Consider the following 7,480-nt stretch of genomic DNA (forward strand, 5'->3'; position numbering starts at 1 on the left):
CGAAATTGCTTGACAGTTCTCTTTAGGATTTACCACGGTATTACTAGGCAAATTCCCTTGCGGTCTGTTATTAAGCAAGTTGGCTAACTGACCCACTTGTGTCTCAAGGTTTCGAATAGAGGATCTGGTCTCAGTCATGAATTGAGTCTGAGTATTAGTGAGGGTCAGCAAGGCTGCTTGCAGTTCATTAGGCTTTTCTGGTGGATCTTGCGGTCTAGGCTGGTGTGACGATGAGGCTTGATTCATAGGTTGTTGCGGCATGTGCTGCTGGTATGGCCCTTGAAACTGTGACGGTTGGCCCTGATTGTTTCTCCATGAGAAATTTGGGTGATTTCTCCACCCAGGATTATAAGTATTGGAGAACGGATTTTGATAAGGCCTCTGAAAATTACCAACTGCCTGTACCTGAGCCTGATTAACTGGCATATTACCACACATGTTGGCCGCTGTACACTGTTCATATAAATGAGGCCCTCCACATATTTCACACCCTGATTGCATCTGTATAGCCTGGGCTTGAGCTGAGATCTTGTTTTGTTGCAACTGCTTTGTCAATGAAGCAACCTGAGCAGTTAAAGCAGTTATAGCATCTAATTCATGTACCCCGGCTACTTTTCTTTGTGAAGTGTCTCGTTCGGCAGGCCACTGATAGTTGTTCATAGCCATCTCCTCTAACAATTCATATGCCTCATCAGCCCCTTTACTCATGAAAGCACCACCTGCTGCTGCATCTATTATAGTGCGAGTAGTACCGCAAAGCCCATTGTAAAAATTGTGGACTAACATCCACTTCTCTATACCGTGATGAGGGCATTTTCTGAGCAGGTCTTTGAATCTTTCCCATGCATCGTACAATGACTCTCCCTCATTCTGATAGAATTTATTGATTTCTCCCCTCAACTTCGCAGCTTTTGCAGGAGGAAAGAACTTTGAGAGAAACTTTTGAGCTAGTTCCTCCCATGTATTGATTGAGTTGGCCTGTAGAGAAATAAGCCAACTTTTTGCCCTGTCCCTTAGTGAAAAAGGGAACAATCTCAGCCTTATTGCATCATCGCTCACCCCATTAAACTTAAACGTTGCACATAGCTCAAGGAAATTCACTATGTGCAAGTTAGGATCCTCATTGGGGAGACCACCAAACTGAACAGAAGTCTGGACCATTTGTATCATCGCCGGCTTAATCTCAAAGTTATTGGCAGTAATAGTCGGCGGCCTAATGCACGAGTGCACTCCTGTGACAGCAGGGAGCACATAATCTCTTAATGCTCGCACATTTTGGTCCTGAGCGATATGATTCTGACCATCATTGTTGTTAACCCCGTCTCTTTGGTTGGCAGCCATTGATACTTCCAACCTCTTTTTCCTTCTGTTTTGTCTGCAGGATCTTTCGATTTCAGGATTAACAGGCACAAGATTTGCAGATCCTTCACGTCGCATACAAAAGATTCACCTATTAAAACAGAATGCGACAACTTGGATTAGTTCAAATAATAAAAACAGCCAAATTAGAATAAAAATTAACTATTTTGATATTAATAGAATATCAATTCCCCGGCAACGGCGCCAAAAACTTGTTGCGAATTTTTACCACTGCGCAAGTATACGCAATCGAATAAACAAGTAATAGTAGTGGAAATAGATTATCGTTCCGTCAGGGAATTGATCTAATAATTACCAATAGCAAACTTTTATTTCTATTTGACTAATGAAATTTTAATGACAATTAACAATGATCAATAAACTAAGAAAGCACAATTTAATTAACGAAATTTAATATGAGCGAAAGATTAGAGTATTCTAATTTCATCAACCTTCAATTCTATTCAATCAATAATACAACTAATATATTTCTGTGATCTATGGTTATAGCAAGTTTACTAATGACAATTCTATTCTCTCTCAAGATATAAAATATTCAGTTTATCTGCGAATTTTCTACATGTCTGTGATAAATTCTACACATAAACCGCATTAAGAACAAAAACCTAATTGCTACACAAACCAATTTGAAACTTTCGTTCTAAATTGAAATCTATGTCTATTGTCTAAAGCTATTCCAATTCTCACTTTTCAGATATTGAATTAAAACCAATAATCATGCAACAGATGGCCAATCAATTACAAGCATTAAACATAAGAACAATAGATAACCATAAATTCAAAGATTCATAGAAATTGCATTAAAGACGAATAGAATATCCAGTGACTACATTAAAATACTCTAAATAAGAATTTAGTTCATAATATTAAACTTCATCATCCAATCTAAAATTCAAAAGCATAAAAATAAACACAAACGAAATAAACGCGGATTCTTCTCTGTTTCTTTTCCTTTGCCGTCAGAATGCTTCCTTTCTCTGTACCTCCCTATCTTCTTTTTATTCTTCTTACCAAAATCCCCAAAAACCTACGAATTTCCATAATACTTTCCAAAAATACCCTCGTGCCGATATATCGCATAGATAAGGCGATATATCGCTTGGTGAATTTTCTCGATAAAAACGCGAGTTTCTGATGTCGTTTCTGCAAAGCCAAAATTTGGAATTCCTTCTTATGCCGATATATCGCCCAAGACAGGCGATATATCGCCTATACCATATTTCCAAAGATTAGCCAATTTTCGGCTACTAAAACAAACAGTTAACCAAATTCTCGAACAAATCAGAATTATAACGACAAACTGCACAAGTTCACCAAACAGGTTAAATAGAAACTTTCTCTTGAGAAAAACAACCAAATCAATCTGAAAATGTTATAAATAAACGTACATTTTGTACGCTTATCAATCGGTAATAGCCTAATCCACTTAGAGATTTTATTATGTATTCACACTCAAGATCAGATGAACCGTGTCAACTGAGTTTCTTCAGTGTGAAATATTCCAGAATACAAAAAGGGGTTCTCTCAGGGAAAACACTTTCTCTCTCTAGAACACAAGTTCACTCTTGATTTTTCAAAAAGTCCTTTTACGATCCTCCCAACTCTCTATTTATAGACCTGGGATTCTCAACTGATATCCCCTTTAGATAGGGATATTTCATTATTTTCCTAATATTTATATTACAAAATAAATATTCAAAATACAACTGATCCCTAAATTCAAATGAGGATTGAGAGATTCCCGGATGTTTGGACCAATTCTCACTGAAGTAGTTTCGGGCAGTTTGACGTAGTCCCTCATGCATGTTGACTACTCTTCAAGCTCTACGTAGGTCAAAGGTGGTATGTGCATGGCTCTCCTCAGACCAAGGTCGTCCGAAGGTACTTACTTTGCTTCTTACTTCGGGCAAATTCGAGGCATCCCCCCATTGTGCCCGATCGGACACAATGGTTCTCTCCTTGGCTTAAGGTGGTTCAAACCACCCTCTTTGGCTCCTTCAGTCAAGGTCCGATCGGACCTTGCACTCTCCTCCTCGGACCAAGGTGGTCCGAGCCATGTCTTCTTAGCATCTCCTCAGACCAAAATGGTCCAAAGCACCCCATAAGCATTATGTCTGATCGGACACTACTTTCTTCTCCTCGGACCAACATGGTCCGAGCCTTTCTTCGTTCAACCAAGGTCCGATCGGACCTTGGACTCCTCTCCTCGGACCAGAAGGGTCCGAGCCTTCTTTTACACACCAACATCTTGGACCCAAATGACCCAAGGTAGCTCTCCTATGGGTACCTCAGATCGGGCACAATGCTCCTTTCCTCGGACCAAAATGGTCCGAGCCTCCTTTGTTCAACCAAGGTCCGATCGGACCTTGGACCTTTCTCCTTGGGCCAAGGTGGTTCGAGCCTCCTTTTGCATATCACCTCCTTGGACCTAAATGGTCCAAGGTACCTCTTCGATGAGTATGTCCGATCGGACTCCAACATCTCCTTTTCAACCAAAGCTCGATCAGACTTCAACATCTTCTCCTCGGACCAAATTGGTCCGAGGTATACTTTTCCTCACCTCATTCAAGCCCAAGTGTACCTCTTCCACATCATACCCGATCGGCCATTATGTGGCTTTCCCCTTGAGTAAAACTTGAGCCCTGGTCATTCTCTTTGAGCTCATTCGAGCCAAACTTAACAAGAGGTCCCCTAAGCCTAGGTCCGATCGGACTTATTGCTTTTATACTTTGAACCAAAATTCAAACCTCCCCTTCAACTTCTTGGACTTGGCTCCAATTTAATTACAAGGGTCTTAAAACTGAGGTCTGAGCCAAGCAACCCCTAGTCCAAATATCCTCTTCGATCGGGCATATTTGGCTTGACTATCTGTCCAATTCCTTAACTGATGTATTAGGCCATTACTAAGTCAGATCACCCCACTAACTCATGCCATGTGTTGATTTTACTGCCACGTCATTCTTTTCAAATTTTTGGGATAACAGGCATCAAAGTGGCTAGAAGAGGTAATCCAATTACGCATCTCCTGTTTGCTGATGATATTGTACTATTTGGAAGGGCATCTGAAAGGGAAGCTCAAAATCTTATGGAATGTATGGATATATTCTGTTCTTGGTCCGGGGAGAAGGTGAGTAAATCAAAATCTGCAGTTCACTTCTCTAAGAGCGTCCCAAATGCTAAGAGAATGGCGTTAGCGGAATTCCTCCAAATGCCGAGGGTCAAGGGAGACTGTCCCCACCTTGGTCTTCCCCTCCTCGTGTCTAGATCGAGAGCTAAAGATTTGCGCTTCATTCTTGATAAAGTTAATAACTGTGTGCAAGGATGGAAAGCGAATATGCTATCTAAGGCACGAAGATCAACTCTGGTTCAAGCTGTGGAGTTTTCTCTAATTTCTTATGTTGCAGCATCAGGACCAATGCCTTGCTCATTACATGAGTCAGTGGATAAGGCTCTTCGCTCTTTTTGGTGGGGGGATACAACAAATAAGAGAAGAATGCATACTTTGTCTTGGGGGAAGCTTTGTATGCCGAAACTATCAGTAGGTTTGGGTTTCAGAACTTCAAAAACCACCAATGAAGCATTCATGGCAAAGAGAGCTTGGGAAATTTTAGTAGGGAAGCAAGGCATTTGGCACGATCTAATCCGGGCTAAGTACTTAAAGGAAGTGAGTATTCTTAGCTATATGCCAAAACAGAACGACTCTCGTTTATGGAAGGGGATCATGCGCTCGGTGAGCTTGTTGAAAAAAGGTCTTGGCAGAAGAATTGGCAATGGGAATTCTACCTCCATCTGGTATGACAGTTGGCTCCCAACTACACCACATAGGCCAGTCCCTCTTATGGATGCCTCTTATGGAGTCAGTTGGGTTAGCCAATTCATTGAGAACAAAATGTGGAATGTGGCAAAACTGTCCCAGTGGTTTGCTAGGGAGGACGTGGAGAGAATCACCAAAATCAACATTCCTATGGAGGATAAGGAGGATAATTGGATATGGTTGCACGACCCTACTAGTAATTTCTCAATCAGGTCAGCTTTCACCTTGCCATTCGTAGGTCAATCTCAAGGGGCGGAGTGGAAATGTATTTGGAAAAGCAAAATACATACAAGACTAAAACACCTGTGGTGGCAAATTGTGGCGGATGCTCTCCCAACCTCCGCGCGTCTGGCCCAACTTATGGATGTAAGGACATCGTGCTGCCTTTTCTGCGGGGAAGCTGAAAAAATCTCGTTTCACCTGTTTTGGAAATGCAACTGGATAGCTAAGTTGTGGTTTGCCAATCTTTATGGGCTTCGCACAGAACAAACAGGTATTGAGAACTGGCGGGACTGGTTCTCCTTCTTTGATTGTCATCACAATATGCCCGCCCCTCTTGGCTTTGAGGAGTTCTTCATTCAAGCCTCATTTCTTGTGGATATCATTTGGAGGGAGAGAAATGCTATCGCCCATGGATCAACCCCCACGTCATTTACAGTATTATTCACTAGATACAGGGGGCGCTTAGCCGAATGGAACATGGACTCTTGTTCTCCAAAGGAGTCTCAGCCTAGGTGGTTTCCACCACCACCCAACTGACTATGCTTCTCATCGGATGTGGCTATCTCAGAGAACGGCACAACCTTAGCAGCAGTGTGCCGTGATTCATCAGACTCAATCATCACGATTATCACAGAAGTTGTCTAGGAAATGGACCCCACGAGAGCTGAAGCCTTGGCTCTCTTGCTTGCCGCTTGGTCCGCAGTACAACAAGCCTCTACCCCATACATATTCCAGAGTGACTGCAAGACAGTAGTGGATGTTTTCCAGAAGAATTCTATGGTTGAAGCTCCTATTCTGAGCGATATTAAACTCAAATTCCAGGGGTACTGTGCCAAACTTTGTCATTGGGAGTGTTCAAAGATAGATAGAGCAGTAAATTTTATGGCTCATAATTCTGCAAAATTTGCTCACCACTACAATTTAGTCGGCAAGATGGATATAAGCAAATGGGGAGATGATATCCTCAATGACTACAAGGCTTGGATTCCTCCATGAGGCTTAGTGATGGGATTCAGGCAGTTTCCTTGGTTGGTTAGGTTGTCCTACGATGACCAATTTTGTTTCTTCGCCAAAAGACTGCCCCTTGTTGTTTAGGTCTATATTCTTAAGCCAGTCATTTGTTTCCCTTGTCTTCCTGTTTTCTGTAGTTTAGTCGGAACAGTTGGTTAGCTTAATTTCTTTTGTTTCCTTTGGAGTGTTGTAGGGTGTTCCTGTTGCTACATCCTTGTTACATGCTTTGATTTTATTGTTATTGTTTCGGATTTGGTGGGCTTCTTGTGAGGAAGTGCATTTTCATTGTATTATTCCTTTCATTTAGTAAAGGTTTTGTGTGCTCTTGCTTTATGCAAGACTCACTTCAGCAAAAAAAAAAAAAAAGTAATCTCGGGAAGAACGTGAGGAAGTAAAAAATTGGATTTTATTGTTCCGACCTAGATACTATTTTTTCACCCAAAAAAAATACACAACTACTACATAAATAATCCAAAAAATAAAAAATTTAATATAATTAAAAATACTTCAAAAAATTAACTACAATCTATATATTTATATAAATGAGATCAGCAAGGAGATGATGTTGTAACGCCCTGGTTACCCCAGAACAGTTACGGTGAACCGGAAATTCGACCCGCTACCCGAGTCCTTTGGTTAAAAACGTGATCTAAGTGTTAATATCAGGTTAAGGTGAAAAACCAGCAAAAAGGAAAGGGTGCATTTTATTAAGTAAACAAACTGCTCATGAGCCTTTCAAAATGTTTACAAGTAGTTCGTAATACAAAAGAGTCGCTACAGTTTCAAATTTACAATTCCCGCCGGCCTAAGCGGCAAAAATAGGGTAAACCCCTAGTCCCTCTGAGAACTTCTTGACCGTGGCGGTCAAGCGGCCCTGTATGTACATCACATCGGCCCAAGCTCTCCACTCAAGGCTGGCCAAGCTTTTCCTTTCCTTTACCTGCACCACATAGCACCCATGAGCCAAGGCCCATCAAGAAAACATAATAAAACATGATATAATATCAACAACGATCATAATAACCGTTCAAGACTATTAGTCCAACAAATAGG

General features: G+C 41.3%; 1 non-coding gene across 1 annotated transcript; it reads left to right on the top strand.

Annotated features, from left to right (window-relative positions):
* Nucleotides 1-796: 796 nt before the first annotated feature.
* LOC133820176 (small nucleolar RNA R71) lies at nucleotides 797-903 on the top strand. Its single transcript, XR_009886605.1, has one exon. It is a non-coding gene; the product is annotated as a small nucleolar RNA R71 (small nucleolar RNA).
* Nucleotides 904-7,480: the final 6,577 nt, after the last annotated feature.

This window comes from Humulus lupulus, chromosome 2 (genome assembly GCF_963169125.1).
Source record: "Humulus lupulus chromosome 2, drHumLupu1.1, whole genome shotgun sequence".
In the NCBI taxonomy this organism is placed as follows: Eukaryota; Viridiplantae; Streptophyta; class Magnoliopsida; order Rosales; family Cannabaceae; genus Humulus; species Humulus lupulus.